We start from the raw sequence: 14,827 nt of genomic DNA, 5'->3' as shown, positions 1-14,827 counted from the left end.
TTGATTTACGCCATGGCCAAGGTCACGGAGCCATGGCCGGCCCGCCAACAGCGCCACCTCTCCGCCGTGTCGGAGTTTACCACGGACATCCGGCACGTCGCCGGCAAAAACAACGCCGTGGCCGACTGTCTTTCCCGGGCCAGCGCGAACGCGGTCCACCTGGGCGTGGATTTTGCGCTTATGGCGGCGGACCAAACCACCGACACCACGGTGCAAGCCCTCCGGGCGGCGGACATGGGCCTCCGCCTGGCCGACATCCCCTGCGCGGACACTGTCCTGCTCTGCGACGTCTCCCAAGGCCAGCCTCGCCCCATCGTGCTCGTCACCTGGCAACGCCGCATCTTCGCCTCCCTCCACGGCCTTTCCCACCCGGGCCGGAAAGCTTCCCAGAAGCTGGTGTCGGCGCGTTTCGTCTGGCACGGCCTTCGTCGGGACGTCCGCGATTGGACCAGCGCCTGCACGGCCTGCCAACGGGCCAAGGTCCACCGACACACCCAGGCCCCGCTGGCACCTTTCACCGTGCCCGAACGACGTTTCGACCACGTCAACGTGGATCTGGTGGGCCCCCTCCCCCCGTCACGGGGGTTCACACACCTGCTCACCATGGTGGACAGGACCACCAGGTGGCTGGAGGCCGTTCCCCTCGTCTCCACCACCACCGCCGACGTGGCGCAGGCTTTCATCGCCACCTGGGTCGCCCACTTCGGCGCACCGGCGGACATCTCGTCAGACCGCGGACCACAGTTCACCTCCGAGCTGTGGGGCGCGGTCGCCCGCAACCTGGGGGTCAAGCTCCACCGTACTACGGCCTACCACCCCCAAGCAAACGGGTTGTGCGAGCGATTCCACCGCTCCATGAAGGCCGCGCTCATGGCCGGCCTTCAAGACGGCGGTTGGGCCGACCGGCTGCCGTGGGTCCTTTTGGGCCTTCGCACGGCCCCCAAGGAGGACCTCCAGGCATCCACCGCCGAGCTGGTCTATGGCCAGGTGCTACGCGTCCCGGGCGAATTCGTGCCCGACGCTACCAGTCCCTGGTCCGCAGCTCACCAGCGCTCGGACCTCCAGGAGGCCGCCCGACGGTTTGCCCCCGTGCCAACATCCCACCACGGTGACCCCCAGTCCTACGTCCCCCCAGCACTCCGCACAGCGGAGTATGTTTTTGTGCGTCACGACGCACATCGGTGGCCACTCCAGCCGCCGTACGACGGGCCCTTCCGGGTGCTACGACGGGACGACAAGTCGTTCGTCATCGACATCGGCGGCAGGTCGGACCGGATTACAGTGGACCGCCTCAAGCCGGCGCACGTGGACGTCGACCACCCACCACGGGTGGCCCTTCCGCCACGGCGAGGCCGCCCCCCGTCCACGGGGCCCCCCACTCGACCGCCCACCACCTCACCGGACCCCCTCCCACGACCCGCCAGGGGTCGCTTCGGCCGGGTCATCAGGACCCCCCTCAAGTTGATCCTGCCGGTGCAAGTCGATTCTGGGGGGACGTGTGTAGCGGCTGCCGCTGGGGTTTCACAATCGCCTTGCACCTATCAAGGACGCGGAGCGATCACCATGCCGGGCTCGTCCAGGACGCCCGGGCAGGCCCGCGCTCAACTTGCCAGGCCTCGGTCGGGACGCTGGGCCACGCCCCCTGGCGCCGGGCCTGGGCAAACCCCCTGGGTTAATAGATATATATTGCTGACCGATAAACGGGTTTTTCAGAGTGCCTGAGTGTTTGATTTCAATAAAGCAACTCAGATGAATTCCAGCTTTTTGTCGCGTCCATTCTTCTGATCGACGTGGGAGCCCCAGCTCCTTCAGCACCATGGTGTTTAAAGGTGTCAATTACAGCAGTTACCACATTATATGATTTTATAAAAAACATTTGGGGTGGGGGATGGTTGGGCATTAGGCAAACAACTTCTACTAGTTTAATAGTCCCAATTATTCCCATCTTCTGGAGGTAAAGTAGATAGCAAGCAGCCTGATCAGTTCAGGAAAGTCGAGATACTTTCATCGATTGGGTAAAATATTGGCAGATGCAGTTTTACATGAAGATATGTAAGGTGCTGGGAATAATAAAAAATATGGATTACATGATGCCCGGGGCATTCGTGGAGTTTGTCGCACCAGAGAAGATCTGGGGGCAGTAATTGATGCTTGGGGATAAACAAACAACACAGTGCCAGGCAGCTAGCTATAGGTAAAGCTAAGTTTGTAAGGGAGTCCAAAATGTGTAAATAAGTGCAATTTCTTAGGAAGTGTGCAAGTAAAGTTTTGTAAGTCTTGCACAAGTGATTGAGTGCGGTTTGTTAGGGTGTGTGTGTGTGTAAATGAATGCAATTGTTAGGGAGTATGATTGTAAGTGAAGAATAAGTTTTGAGTTTGCGAGGGAGGACATGTGTACATTGAGTGAATACTGTTTGTTAGGGAGTTTGTGCAAGTCAGAACAATTTGCATGGAGTGTTAAGCGTAAAGTGAGTGATAGTTTGTTAGAGAGTTTGTTTCAATTAAATGAGTACAGTTTGTTAGGAGTATCTAAGTGAGCGAGTGCATGAGTTTGTAAATGAATGTTTGCACTTCAGGTCAAAGTTAACCAAGTCACAAGTTCCTCCTTGTGGTGCAAGTGCATGGTGCTACTTATCAGGAACAGGCGCTGCGATTGCTATAACCTCAGGAGATGTGGAAATAAAAATAAACTTCTGCGGCCTTCAGATATAAGAAAGTAAATAAAACATGGTACATTCTCATTAGAAGAAATTACTCATACGAAAACTGAAAATTAAAAACAAATCAGTTGTTTCACCATCCTGAAAGGTTTTCTTTCGACTGTTTCGATTTTATAATAAAAGCAGGAAACTAGTTCAGATTACCACTCTAAATGGTTAATTAATGAATAATTTGTTGCAAATATCGATATTATAATACATTTAAGTATGGGTTAGTTGGGATTACTTTAGACATGAAGCTGAGCTGGAACAGTAAGCATATGTATTGTTACGGTTGCGGGTTTTCCAAACAGTCGCACCACCGAGCGGGTCGGGGATGAGAAGGTCTCCTGGGTAATTTGGATGCGAATCATTGTCTCAAACAAACGACCAACTACGGCAAATTTGCCTGACGGACTTGGCCGAGCAGCCTTCAAACCTCCAGATTACTGAAGAAGACCAGAAGAAGGCCCAGAAGACCCAAAACACCCCGAAGACCCAAAACACCCCGAAGACCCAAAACACCGAAGACCCAAAACAAAACACCCCGAAGACCCAAAGACCCAAAACACCAAAACACCTGTCCTAATTTTTCGTGCATGTATACACAATCGTCGGTTAATGCGTATCGAGTATTCTGCGGCCTAGTAGTAGTACTCGTAGGCTTGGCTACCGTACCGTCTCCGACCTTGTGGTTTTGTTTTTCTCTCAACGATTCGTCGAATGCGCTGCATTTATTTTCGTTCTCTGTTTCATCCCAATCGTTCACCCCATACCTCCTTGTTTAATATCTCTACTCAAAAAAAAAAAAACCCAAAAAAATATTTCCTTCCCAGGTCATATTCGTTTATTTGTTGTTCTTTTTTGTTCGTTCATTCTTCGTTCGCGATCACGCGATCACGTGGTTAGAAATGTATAATCTCTCCCCTGAACAACTATTTTCTCTCATATATTATAACACCATTTTCTTCTTTTCCTACAAAAGGATGCTTTCGTCTTGCTCACCAAATCTATTCATTCCAAAAAATATATATAATACCATCTCTTACAGTTCCTCCTTTCTACATTCCCTAAACTATCCAGAACTCCACCCCTCCTCCAGTGTCCTCAAACGTATTTTTGACTCGAAGGTCTCAAATTCATTTTGGAAAAAATGTTCGTTTCCCATGAATCATACACTTTTCAAAATCCAATCTCACCCCTCCCCTCCAAATCCTCCCCATCACCCATCCCTTTCAAATCGCCCCCCTTGCCCCTTCCCTCCCCTCCCTCCTAAACTCCCCCCACACCCCTCCCCTCCGAGACTCTCCCTCGCTCCTCCCCTCCTAGACTCCCCTCTCACCCCTCCTCCACAAAGCATCCTCCCTGCTTCTTCCCCCTTCCAACTTTCACCTTCATCTCCCCCAACCTTCTGCCTCGCTCTTCCCCCTCCTCAAATAACACCTCACTGTGCCTCACCCAATCTCCATCAAACCTTTTGTCCACCCCATTCTTCCCTTTCTCCAAGCTATTCTGAAATCTCTGAAATCTCTGACACACCTTCAACAGCTCTCCCTACCTCTTCCTCCTCTTCCACATCTTACCCTACCCCTCCCCCCCCCTGTTCTGGACCCGATGCTCCCCCTTCCTCTTCATTAATGGTATGGACCTCAAACATCCGGGGCCTTCGCTCAAACTTGACTGATCTCTCCATACAGGTTGCTTCTGACAAACCAGATGTGATCTGCTTAACAGAATCTTTCATCCTTCATGATGTCTCTGATGCCTTGGTATCTCTCCCAGGTTACTCCCTCCTCCAGTATGATAGACCTGAGCCTCGTCCTGGAGGTCGGGTTGCTATCTTTATAAAAAACTCTCTTCCTCACTCGCCCTCCACTGCCCTCTCTCCACCTCACCCCCAGGAATACCTTTGGCTACGGCTTCCCCTTTGCTCCCACCTTTTGTTCATATGTGTGTTGTACCGTCCACCAAACAGCGATGACTCCATCTACATCTCACTGTCTGATAATATGGACCAACTTCTATCTACCCATCCCAACTCTCTCTTCCTCATATGTGGTGATTTCAATTGTCACCATGCCAGTTGGCTGGGTGTGGGTACCTCTCTCACCAGCCATGGCTCTTCAGCAAAGGACTTCTGCGACTCACTGGGACTGACACAATCTGTCAATTTCCCGACCCGGATCTCAGTCAACGGAGCATCTTCTCTTCTGGATTTGGTTGTGACAAACTTCCCTGAAAATGTCTGCTGCTCTTCTTCTGCTCCAATCGGCTCATCTGATCATGTGCTTGTCAAAGTGGACATCTCTCTGACCATTCTCAGAGAGCCTCCTCAGCGTCGACGAGTCTGGCATTTCACTCAGGCCAACTGGCACGGTCTTCAAGCAGCCATCAATCATCTGGACTGGACTCCCATCTCTACCGCCTCTGACATCAACTCATCCTGGGAATTCTTTCAAAGTAAATTGCTCTCTCTCATGCACAGATTTATCCCATCTCGTCTTCAGTTGTCTTACCCTTCCTCCCGTCCATGGTACACGGATTCTTGTGGTGAGGCTGTTGCCCTGAAACAACTTGCTTTCGTCTTCTGGAAAGCAAATCCAACGGAAGGAAATCTCATTTCCTTTCACAAAGCCCGAAACAAGTGTGTGTCCACCCTCAGGAGAGCCAGGAAACAATATCTCACCGTTCTCAAGACCGAACTCTCTTATCTGTCTCCCTCTTCCAAATCCTGGTGGCGTCTGGTCAAATCTGTTTCTGGTGTTTGTTCCCCCTCCATCCCCTCCCTCACCTCAAACGGCTTAACGGCTGACCCCGCACGTGAAAAAGCTGAATGCCTCAACTCTGTGTTTGCCTCTAAATCTTGTGTCCCAAACCCATCCCTCTCTGTACCCACCGTACCCAGTCGTACCCAGCTGCTCCTGGACTCTGTGTCCTTTCCTCCTGACAAGGTGGAAAAGTTTCTGTCAACCCTCGACTCTGATTCTGCAACTGTCCTGACGGCATCAGCCCACGGAACCTAAAATCATGTGCTTCCGCTCTTTCACTCCCTCTTTCTGTTCTCGTCACCCTCTCTTTTGCTCAAGGTCATCTGCCATCTGCTTGGAAATCAGCCAACATCACCGCTTTGCACAAAAAAGGTGCAAAAACAGATCCCAGCAACTACAGACCAATCAGCCTTCTCCCAATTATCAGCAAAGTCATGGAATCCATCATTGCTTCAGATATGAAATCTTTCCTCTTCTCCAATGGCTTGATCTCTGATCATCAATTTGGTTTGAGACCTGGTCACTCTACTCTGGACATGCTGCTTCTGCTTTTTCAACAATGGATGGAGGTCCTCAACGCCAAACAGGAAATTAGAGCCGTCTCCCTTGACATTTCACGTGCCTTCGATACGGTCTGGCACCCTGCTCTGCTCACCAAACTCTCCTCCTTTGGTATCCATGGAAATCTCCACGCATGGCTGGCGGACTTCCTCTCTGGTCGTAGTCAACGTGTGGCCCTGAATGGGTTTCTCTCATCTCTTCCTGTTCAGGCTGGAGTTCCCCAAGGTAGTGTTCTGGGCCCTGTGCTTTTTCTGGTCTTCATCAATGATCTCTCTGACTCTCTTGAAAATCCTCTCTATCTCTTTGCTGACGACTCTACTCTCTGTCGCTCCATTCCTCATCCCTCAGATCGGCAGTCTGCAGCCTCCTCACTCTCTGCAGACCTGGACAAAATCACAGACTGGGCAAACAAATGGAACATGTCTTTCAATCCTGATAAATCTCACACTCTTACGATGTCTCTCCGAAAAGACCGACTGGAAAACCCTCCCATCCACTTTCTGAATAATCCTCTCCAAGAAGTTCTGTCACTCAAGCTTTTGGGTCTCACTATTTACCATGATCCTTCCTGGGAAAACCACATTTCAAATCTGGCCTCCAAAGCCAGTCACCGACGGGGCATCCTCCGTCGTGCGAAGTCCTTCCTTGGCACACCTGAGCTCTTCACCACATACAAGGCTTTCATCCGCAGCTCTATGGAATACTGCTCTCCCCTCTGGTCTGGTGCTCCTGCCTCACACCTAGCCCGTCTTCACGCTGCTGAAACCAAAGCGTTCAGAATCATTGGAATCTCCCGCGATGAAGCTCACTCCAAGGGCCTTTCACTCACTCACCGCAGGCAGGTTGGTGGTCTTTCCGTCTTCTACCGACTCCTCTCTGGCCTTGCCCCCCCAGCCCTCTCTGGGCTCTGTCCCCCAAATATTCCTACAGGTCGCACAAGATCTGCCTGCAACCCTCTTATGGTTAAACTGCCAAAATCAAGACTTTCTGCTCACCTTCACTCCTTCATTCCTCTTTTCTCCCGCCTATGGAACAAACTCCCTCACTCTCTTCAATCCCACTCCACCCTCCAGGTCTTTAAAACAGCTGTTCACCACCATCTCTTATCTTCCCCCATCCAAAACCTTGATCTTTTCTACCCCCGCTAATTTCGGTCCCCTTGTGTTTTATACTTCTCCCACCCCCCCCCCCCCCTTTCCCACGCCTCCTGCCCCCAAGCCCTCTCCCTCCCACACTTCTCCCTGCTCTCAAATGTTGTGGTTGTGTGCTTCCCCTTCTCTCCCCATCTTGTCTTCCGCTCCCTCTTTTTGTATATTTTGTTTGTCTGGTTGATTTGTTTGTGAAATAAATGTTAGCTCTTTCACGAGCCTCGATTCAGTATACAAAAAAAACAAAAAAAAGTAATAAAAAAAACACCCCGAAGACCCAAAACTCCCCGAAGACCCAAAACACCCCGAAGACCCAAAACACCCCGAAGACCCAAAACACCCCGAAGACACAAAACACCCCGAAGACCCAAAACACCCCAAAGACACAAAACACCCCGAAGACCCAAAACACCCAGAGGATCCAAAAGACCCTGAAGTCCCAAAACACCCTGAATACCCCAAATACCCTGAAGACCCAAAAGACCCTTAAATACCCCGAAGAACAAAAATACCTCAAAGACCCTTAAAGACCCAGAGGAACCAAAAGGCCCTTTTGACCCAAAAGCCTCTGAAGACCCAAAATACCCCAAAGACCCCAAAGAACCCGAAGACCACAAAGAACCCGAAGACCCCAAAGAACCCGAAGATCCCAAAGAACCCGAAGACCCAAAATACCCCAAAGACCCAAAATACCCTTAAAGGCCTAGAGGATCCAAAAGACCCTGAAAAATCATGTTGTCTTGATTTTTAAACATAATCCCTGTAAGTCATCAGTTTGCATCATGCTTCCCTCTGAAAGTTATGACCTTGTTGATCATGTCCATCCAGTGGAATAAAGCAGGTTAGTAGAGCAAGGCTCACAAATGCTGGATGGTGTTGGGCCCGAAACTGGTGAGGATGATGACCGAATTTGAGGCATCCATCAAGGGAATGAACAAGAGAATGATCCAATAAACACGACACCACAAGGAGACAAAGAGCTTCCAAAAGATATTTGCTCAACATGTCAAAAGTCTGATTGAAGTGTTTGAAGAAATGGGTAATCCATTCCTGGAGGAGAGCAATGACCAATTGCGGTTTTGCCTGTTCGCCAAGCTGAGGAGATAGGGCAGCAACAGTATCAGGCTTTCATAGATGATCGACTGCTGGCCCAAGCAACATCTATTTCAGAGCTGGTCAAGAAGACCAAACTGTCACTGTTCAGTCAATCTCCTGTGAAAGAGAAGTCCAGGGCAAGCTTGCAAGTGTCTTCCCTGAACAGTGACTGTTCACTGCTCTCAACAATCTATATTGCCTGTCAGTCATGAGACGGCAACCTGGACAACGTTTTTCGTCCCCGTCAATATCCCAACTTAGCAAGGTAAGACTGGGAACCAAATCTGACCTTATGAGATGTCTGGAAAGCTGCACAGAGCTTAACGGTGATTCCTCCCACTCAGACACTGATGTCATAATCCTGGATGGGGCTGTAATAGTAAACATCCTCAAACCACTCACTGCCAAGACATTTGACGATTATGCACTGAAAGTATTCTTGCCATATATACAAAGTCAGCTACAACACGCAAATCGAGTGGACATCGTATTGTACCAGTACGGCAAAGAACAGCATAAAGTCCCAGACTAGAAACAAGTGCTGGAGGGGCAACAGGAAGAGAGTTGCTGCATCAACCAATCTTCTTGGAAACTGGCAACAATTTCTGCGGATTGATGCAAGCAAGACAGAGCTTGTTTGCCTTCTTGGTGAAGCACATGACAAGTTTGGTTACCAACAAGCAAGTTGTCACCACACATGGCTCTGATATTATGTGCAGTCCTCCACAAAACACCAGAAGTCTGGCTCCATGTGACCGTGAGGAGGCTGATAAGTATATGATCTTGCACCTAGCAGATGCCGTCATTGAGGGTTTCCATAAGATACTTTTGCATACAGTGGAAAAAGACGTCATTGTATTATTGGCTGTTGCAGCAGCAAACACACATTTGACATCCAGGAGCTGTGGGTGGCATTTGGCACAGCTCAACATTTCAGATAGATACGTGCCCACTAGATTGCTGCATTGCTTAGGTCCTGCCAGAAGTCCAAGGCTCTGCCAGTATTCCATGCCTACACAAGATGTGACACAGTGTCATCATTTGGTACAAGAGGGAAGAAGACCACCTGGGACACTGGGATGGCACATGATGAAGTTACTCCAGTTTTTCTTCTCTGTGCACAGAACCAGGACAAAATACCGGCGAGGACATGGTGGTATTGGAGTGGTTCACCATGCTGCTATGTGACTGCACCAGCAGTATGCTGAAAATAGATGAAGCTCAGCAAGAGTAGTTCACGAAGAAAGATCGAGCCATGGATGCAATTCCCCCAAGCAAAGCAATCTTGGTGCAACATATCAAGAGGGCTGTGTACCAGGGTGGCCACTGCTGGGGTAAAGCATTCCAAGTCACTGTTGATATGCCATCCCTGAGGACTGGGGATGGGTGGACCCTCAATACTGGAAACCTATGTGGACCACTCTGCCCGAGGCCAGTATTTCGTCGAGAGAACTCCTTCGCCGAGGCTGCATGAAAGGGTGCAGGGGACGACGTAATTGCAGGAAAGCAGCCCTAAATGGACTGCTTTTTGTCAGTGTGATGCGCAACAGTGTGACATGTAGACTACATGGAAACTGGAACTAATGACTCACTGTGATATTGTATGAATGGCCTCTAAGTTAATTTAATTGCAAACTAATGAACGCTTCTAAATGTTGAAAATGCTTTTTGGCAGCCATTTTATAAAATGCGAGGAGGGGTGGGAAGTGAGGCGGATGGGGGAGTAAGGAGGGGCGTAACTGAGGAGGGGAAGGGCGTGTTCTCGACTTGTGTTTGGTAAGGGGATTTGAAGGGGAAGGAGGCGGGGTCCTCAACTTAGTATCATCAACATTATTGTACAGTATTTCAAAAAACGTGTGCTATAATATAATATGAAAACATTTTTTGTGACAATGCATGTATGTGGTATTATGTAAAAATTCATTTCAAGGATAACTTATCCTTGAATGACAGCCTTGAAAGCTGGATCCATCCCTGGAACCTGACAAAGGGGGTGGATGTATGCCATTTTGGCGTACGTCATATATATATGAACCCTTTGAGTCGAATTGTGTGGATTTCAATTTACAGTATGTATTTACAGATCCTAGCTCTGGGCCGTTGGAAGCACCTTTGCATGGTTCCGTGCACATGCTTTCAGGACATGAAAAGCACTCAATGTGGATTTTCAATTGTGATCCAGGTTTCCACCTCGTTGGAAACAAACGGGTTCAGTGTTTGCTGACAGAGGGCAGCACATTACCACTGTGCAACTCCAGCGCTCCCACATGCCAAGGTGTTGATCCCTTGTCCATGGGCTCGGTGTGAGAAAATTGTGTGAGGAATTATATGTCCTTTGGTCACGGATGTCTGTTGCACAGCTATTCAGTAGCATAGACACACATTATTGGAATGAAAAGATCCCACATGCAATCGATGGTGTGATGGTTAAAGCATCCTCTGTGAATCGAGGAGGTCGGCAGTTCAAACCCCAGCTGAATCATACCGAAGACTAAAAATAGCCCCGAGTGGGCTGACAGAAATCTCTTGAGATTGCAGTTTAGACCTCTGCTGATTTGGGGGGAGCTCCCTGATCCCCTGGGAGCCCCCCTGGTCCGAAATCTAAAAATCTAAGACCGAGCGATCCTCCAGACCATCGAGTAGAAGGGTTGCATCGGTTTTTAAGGGCAATCGTTTGTACGGATCCGAAGTTTCAGGCTTACAATACCCCCCCCCCCCCCCCCCCCCCCCCATGATCCGAAATCGGAAAATCGAAGCCCTGGCGACTATGCGGGCCATTGATTAGAAGGACTTATCGGATTTCAGAGCAATCAGTTGTCCCACCTGGGAGACCCCATAGTCCGAAATCAAAAGATCGAAGCCCAAGAGATTGTGTGGGCTTGTGTCCATCTTGTATCCATGTGTCCAGTTTCAGAACAATCAGCTTGGTGATAATGGAGAGGTAGCAAAGAGTTAACGGACAGACAGACATCCAGACATCATGAAGCATCTTATGAGTTCATCTCTTGGAAAATGGAGATGAAATGACCTAAAAGTAGGACCACGGGTCCAGAATCTCACCTGGATGTCGAAAAAAAAATATGGAAATTTTGTTCATGCGCAGAGTCGGGCAGCACCGAGATTGGTTGAATGGAAGCCCTCTCAATGCTGATTACAGCGATATATGTTTACATGTCATGTTTTTTTACAGGTTAGAGGTCATGTGTGCTGCTGATGCAATGGTCAGTGCGCCCCCTGTAGGTTAGGGCAGGAATTTATTAGCGTTTTTGGCCTAATTTCAACCCGTTAATGAGCGCAGATTTTGATGCGGTCAATACACCTTCATTCGGCATCAGATATGAAGCTTGTGGCAAAGTTTCATCAAAATCGTGTTTCGCTAAAGCGATAATGACTGAAGTGTTCACAAGACTCTCATTGACTGACTTACCTACGAACACGACACGATCGCATGAGCTCACCAGTCTAAAGTCCAGGTGAGCAAAAAATGGTACTTGCTCCTTCCTTGTTTAACGCTTAGCATTTAAAATGGGTAGAGTAGGGGCAAATCTTTTTTATAGCTTCGCAACTATTGTGCAAGTTTTGATGGACTGAAAGGCCCTCCTCCTGCATTGAAGTTCCTTGCTACGGATACAATACACGCAGGGTGTCCCAGAATAATGTGGGCGCACTTCATCAAGTAATATTTCGTATTTTAATAAAGTAAGTTTGTAATTGAGCATAAAAGGCTTACTTACCTGATTACCTCCGCCACTGAAGGTGGATGAAGGTTATATGTTTTCACCCCTGTCGGTGTGTCTGTTTGTCTGTCTGTTTGTTTGTGAACAAGATATCTCATAAAGTTGTGTACATATTCAGACGAAAGTTGGTGTCGAGGTTGCGTATGTGTCACGGATGAAATGATTAGATTTTGGTGAAGATCTGGATCTGGACCCAGATTCGAAAAAATATTAAATAATCTAAAGTGCTTCTTCACCATTGAGAGATGGGGCCAAAAACTATATATAGCATGATAGATATCTCAGAAGTTGTGGACGCGTTATGACAAAACTTGGTGGATGAGTTGGTTATGTGACTGTAATGTCTTTGTTATAAAGATGCGGACACGCAGAGAGCATCAAGCACCATCTTTATTCCAGGCAACGGCAACACAGGCCTCACTCGGGCATACACGGCACTACAGTGACAAGAACAAGCTGATTGGATTTTGGTTCAGGGTGTGGTCTACCAAGTGTCCTTCTAGTTATTTCTTCTTTTTTTTAAAAATTACCCATCCACAGAGTATGGAAATTCTCCATTCATTATTTATTTATATTCCCTCAAACCTCAAATAATAAATATATTATTTATATTCCCTATTATTTATATCCCAATGGAAACTTCCATTCATTATGTATATTTATTATTTAATGATATATTGTTTCACAGTTATTTTGAATATCACCTGGATGTAAAAAAAAATAAAAAAATTGTATACAAGATCGAGGCTCGTGAAAGAGCTAACATTAATCACACAAAAAGTCAAACCGACACAAAAACCACAAAATAAGGGAAGCGGTAGACAAGATGGGGAGAGAGGGGGGAGGACACAAACACAACATTTGAGAGCAGGGACATCGAGAGAACTGTGGGAGGGAGAGGGCTTGGGGGGAGGTGGGAGAGGTATAAAACATATGGACACTGCAAGGACTTCCAGTAAAGAAGTTGGAATTTCAAAAAATTCTATCTGGGGTGAATTAGCAGGGGTAGAAAAGATCAAGGTTTTGGATGGGGGAAGATAAGAGATGGTGGTGAACAGCTGTTTCAAAGACCTGGAGGGAGGACTGGGATTGAAGGGAGTGGGGGAGTTCGAAGGGAGTGGGGGAGTGAAGGAGTGAAGGTGAGCAGAGAGCCTAGATTTTGGCAGTTTAACCATAAGCGGTTTGCTGGCAGATCTTGTGCGACCTGCAGGAATATTTGGGGGACAGAGCACAGAGAGAGCTGGGGGAGCATGGCCGGAGAGGAGTCGGAAGAAGACAGAAAGACCACCAACCTGCCTGCGGTGAGTGAGTGAAAGGCCCTCGGAAATAGCTTCATCACGGGAGATTCCAATAATTCTGAAAGCTTTGGTTTCAACAGCGTGAAGCCGAGCTAGGTGTGAGGCAGGAGCACCGGCCCAGAGGGGGGAACAGTATTCCATTGAGCTGCGGATGAAAGCCTTGTATGTGGTGAGGAGCTCAGGTATGCCAAGGAAGGACTTCGCACGACGGAGGATGCCCAGTCGGCGACTGGCTTTGGAGGCCAGCTTGGAAATGTGGTTTTCCCAAGAAAGATCATGGCAGATAGTGAGACCCAAAAGCTTGAGCGACAGAACTTCTTGGAGAGGATTGTTGAGAAAGTATATGGGAGGGTTTTCCAGTCGGTCTTTTCGGAGAGACAAAGGAAGAGTGTGAGATTTGTCAGGATTGAAAGACATGTTCCACTTGTTTGACCAGTCTGTGATTTTGTCCAGGTCTGCAGAGAGTGAGGAGGCTGCAGACTGCCGATCTGAGGGATGAGGAATGGAGCGGCAGAGAGTGGAGTCATCAGCAAAGAGATAGAGAGGATTTTCCAGAGAGTCGGAGAGATCATTGATGAAGACCAGAAAAAGCACAGGGCCCAGAACACTACCTTGGGGGACTCCAGCCAGAATAGGAAGGGGAGATGAGAGAAATCCATTCAGGGCCACACGTTGACTACGACCAGAGAGGAAGTCAGCAAGCCAAGCGTGGAGATTTCCATGGATACCATAGGAGGAGAGTTTGGTGAGCAGAGCTGGGTGTCAGACCGTAACGAAGGCACGTGATATGTCAAGGGACACAGCTCTGATTTCCTGTTTGCCATTGAGGACCCTCCATCCATTGTTGAGACAGCAGAAGCAACATGTCCAGAGTAGAATGACCTGGTCTGAATCCAAATTGATGATCGGAGGTCAAGCCATTGGAGAAGAGGCAGGATTTGATATCTGAAGCAATCATGGATTCCATGCCTTTGCTGATAATTGGGAGCAGGCTGATATGTCTGTAGTTGCAAGGATCTGTTTTTGCACCTTTTTGTGTAAAGCGGTAATGTTTGCTGATTTCCAAGATGCTGGCAGATGACCTTAAGCAAAAGAGAGGGTGAAAAGAACAGAGAAAGGGTGAGATAGAGTGGCAGAGCAGGATTTTAGGACCCCTGGGCTGATGCCGTCTGGTCCAGTTGCAGAATCAGAGTCGAGGTTTGACAAAAATGTCTCCACCTTGTCAGGAGAGAAGGACACAGAGTCCAGGAGCAGTTGGGTTCGACTGGGTAAGCTGGGAACAGAGAGAGATGGGTTTGGGACACAATATTTTGAGGCAAACACAGAGTTGAGGCATTCGGCTTTGTCATGTGCGGTGTCAACTGCGTAGCCATTTGAGGTAAGGGAGGGGGTGGAGGGGGAACAAACAGCAGAAACGGATTCGACCAGACACCACCAGGTTTTGGAGGAAGGAGACAGGTTTGAGAGTTCATTCTTGAGTGTGGAGAGATAGTGCTTCCTAGCACTCCTGAGGGTAGACAC

General features: G+C 48.6%; 1 long non-coding RNA gene across 1 annotated transcript in view; it reads left to right on the top strand.

Annotated features, from left to right (window-relative positions):
• The window catches only part of LOC144888513 (uncharacterized), a 79,409-nt gene that overhangs the window by 13,443 nt on the left and 51,139 nt on the right, over nucleotides 1-14,827 (top strand). The window lies entirely within an intron of this gene.

This window comes from Myxine glutinosa, chromosome 12, assembly GCF_964187855.1.
Source record: "Myxine glutinosa chromosome 12, kmMyxGlut1.1, whole genome shotgun sequence".
NCBI classification, from domain to species: domain Eukaryota; kingdom Metazoa; phylum Chordata; class Myxini; order Myxiniformes; family Myxinidae; genus Myxine; species Myxine glutinosa.
The sequence above is the reverse complement of the archived record's forward strand: the minus strand, read 5'-3'. Positions and strand labels throughout refer to the sequence as shown.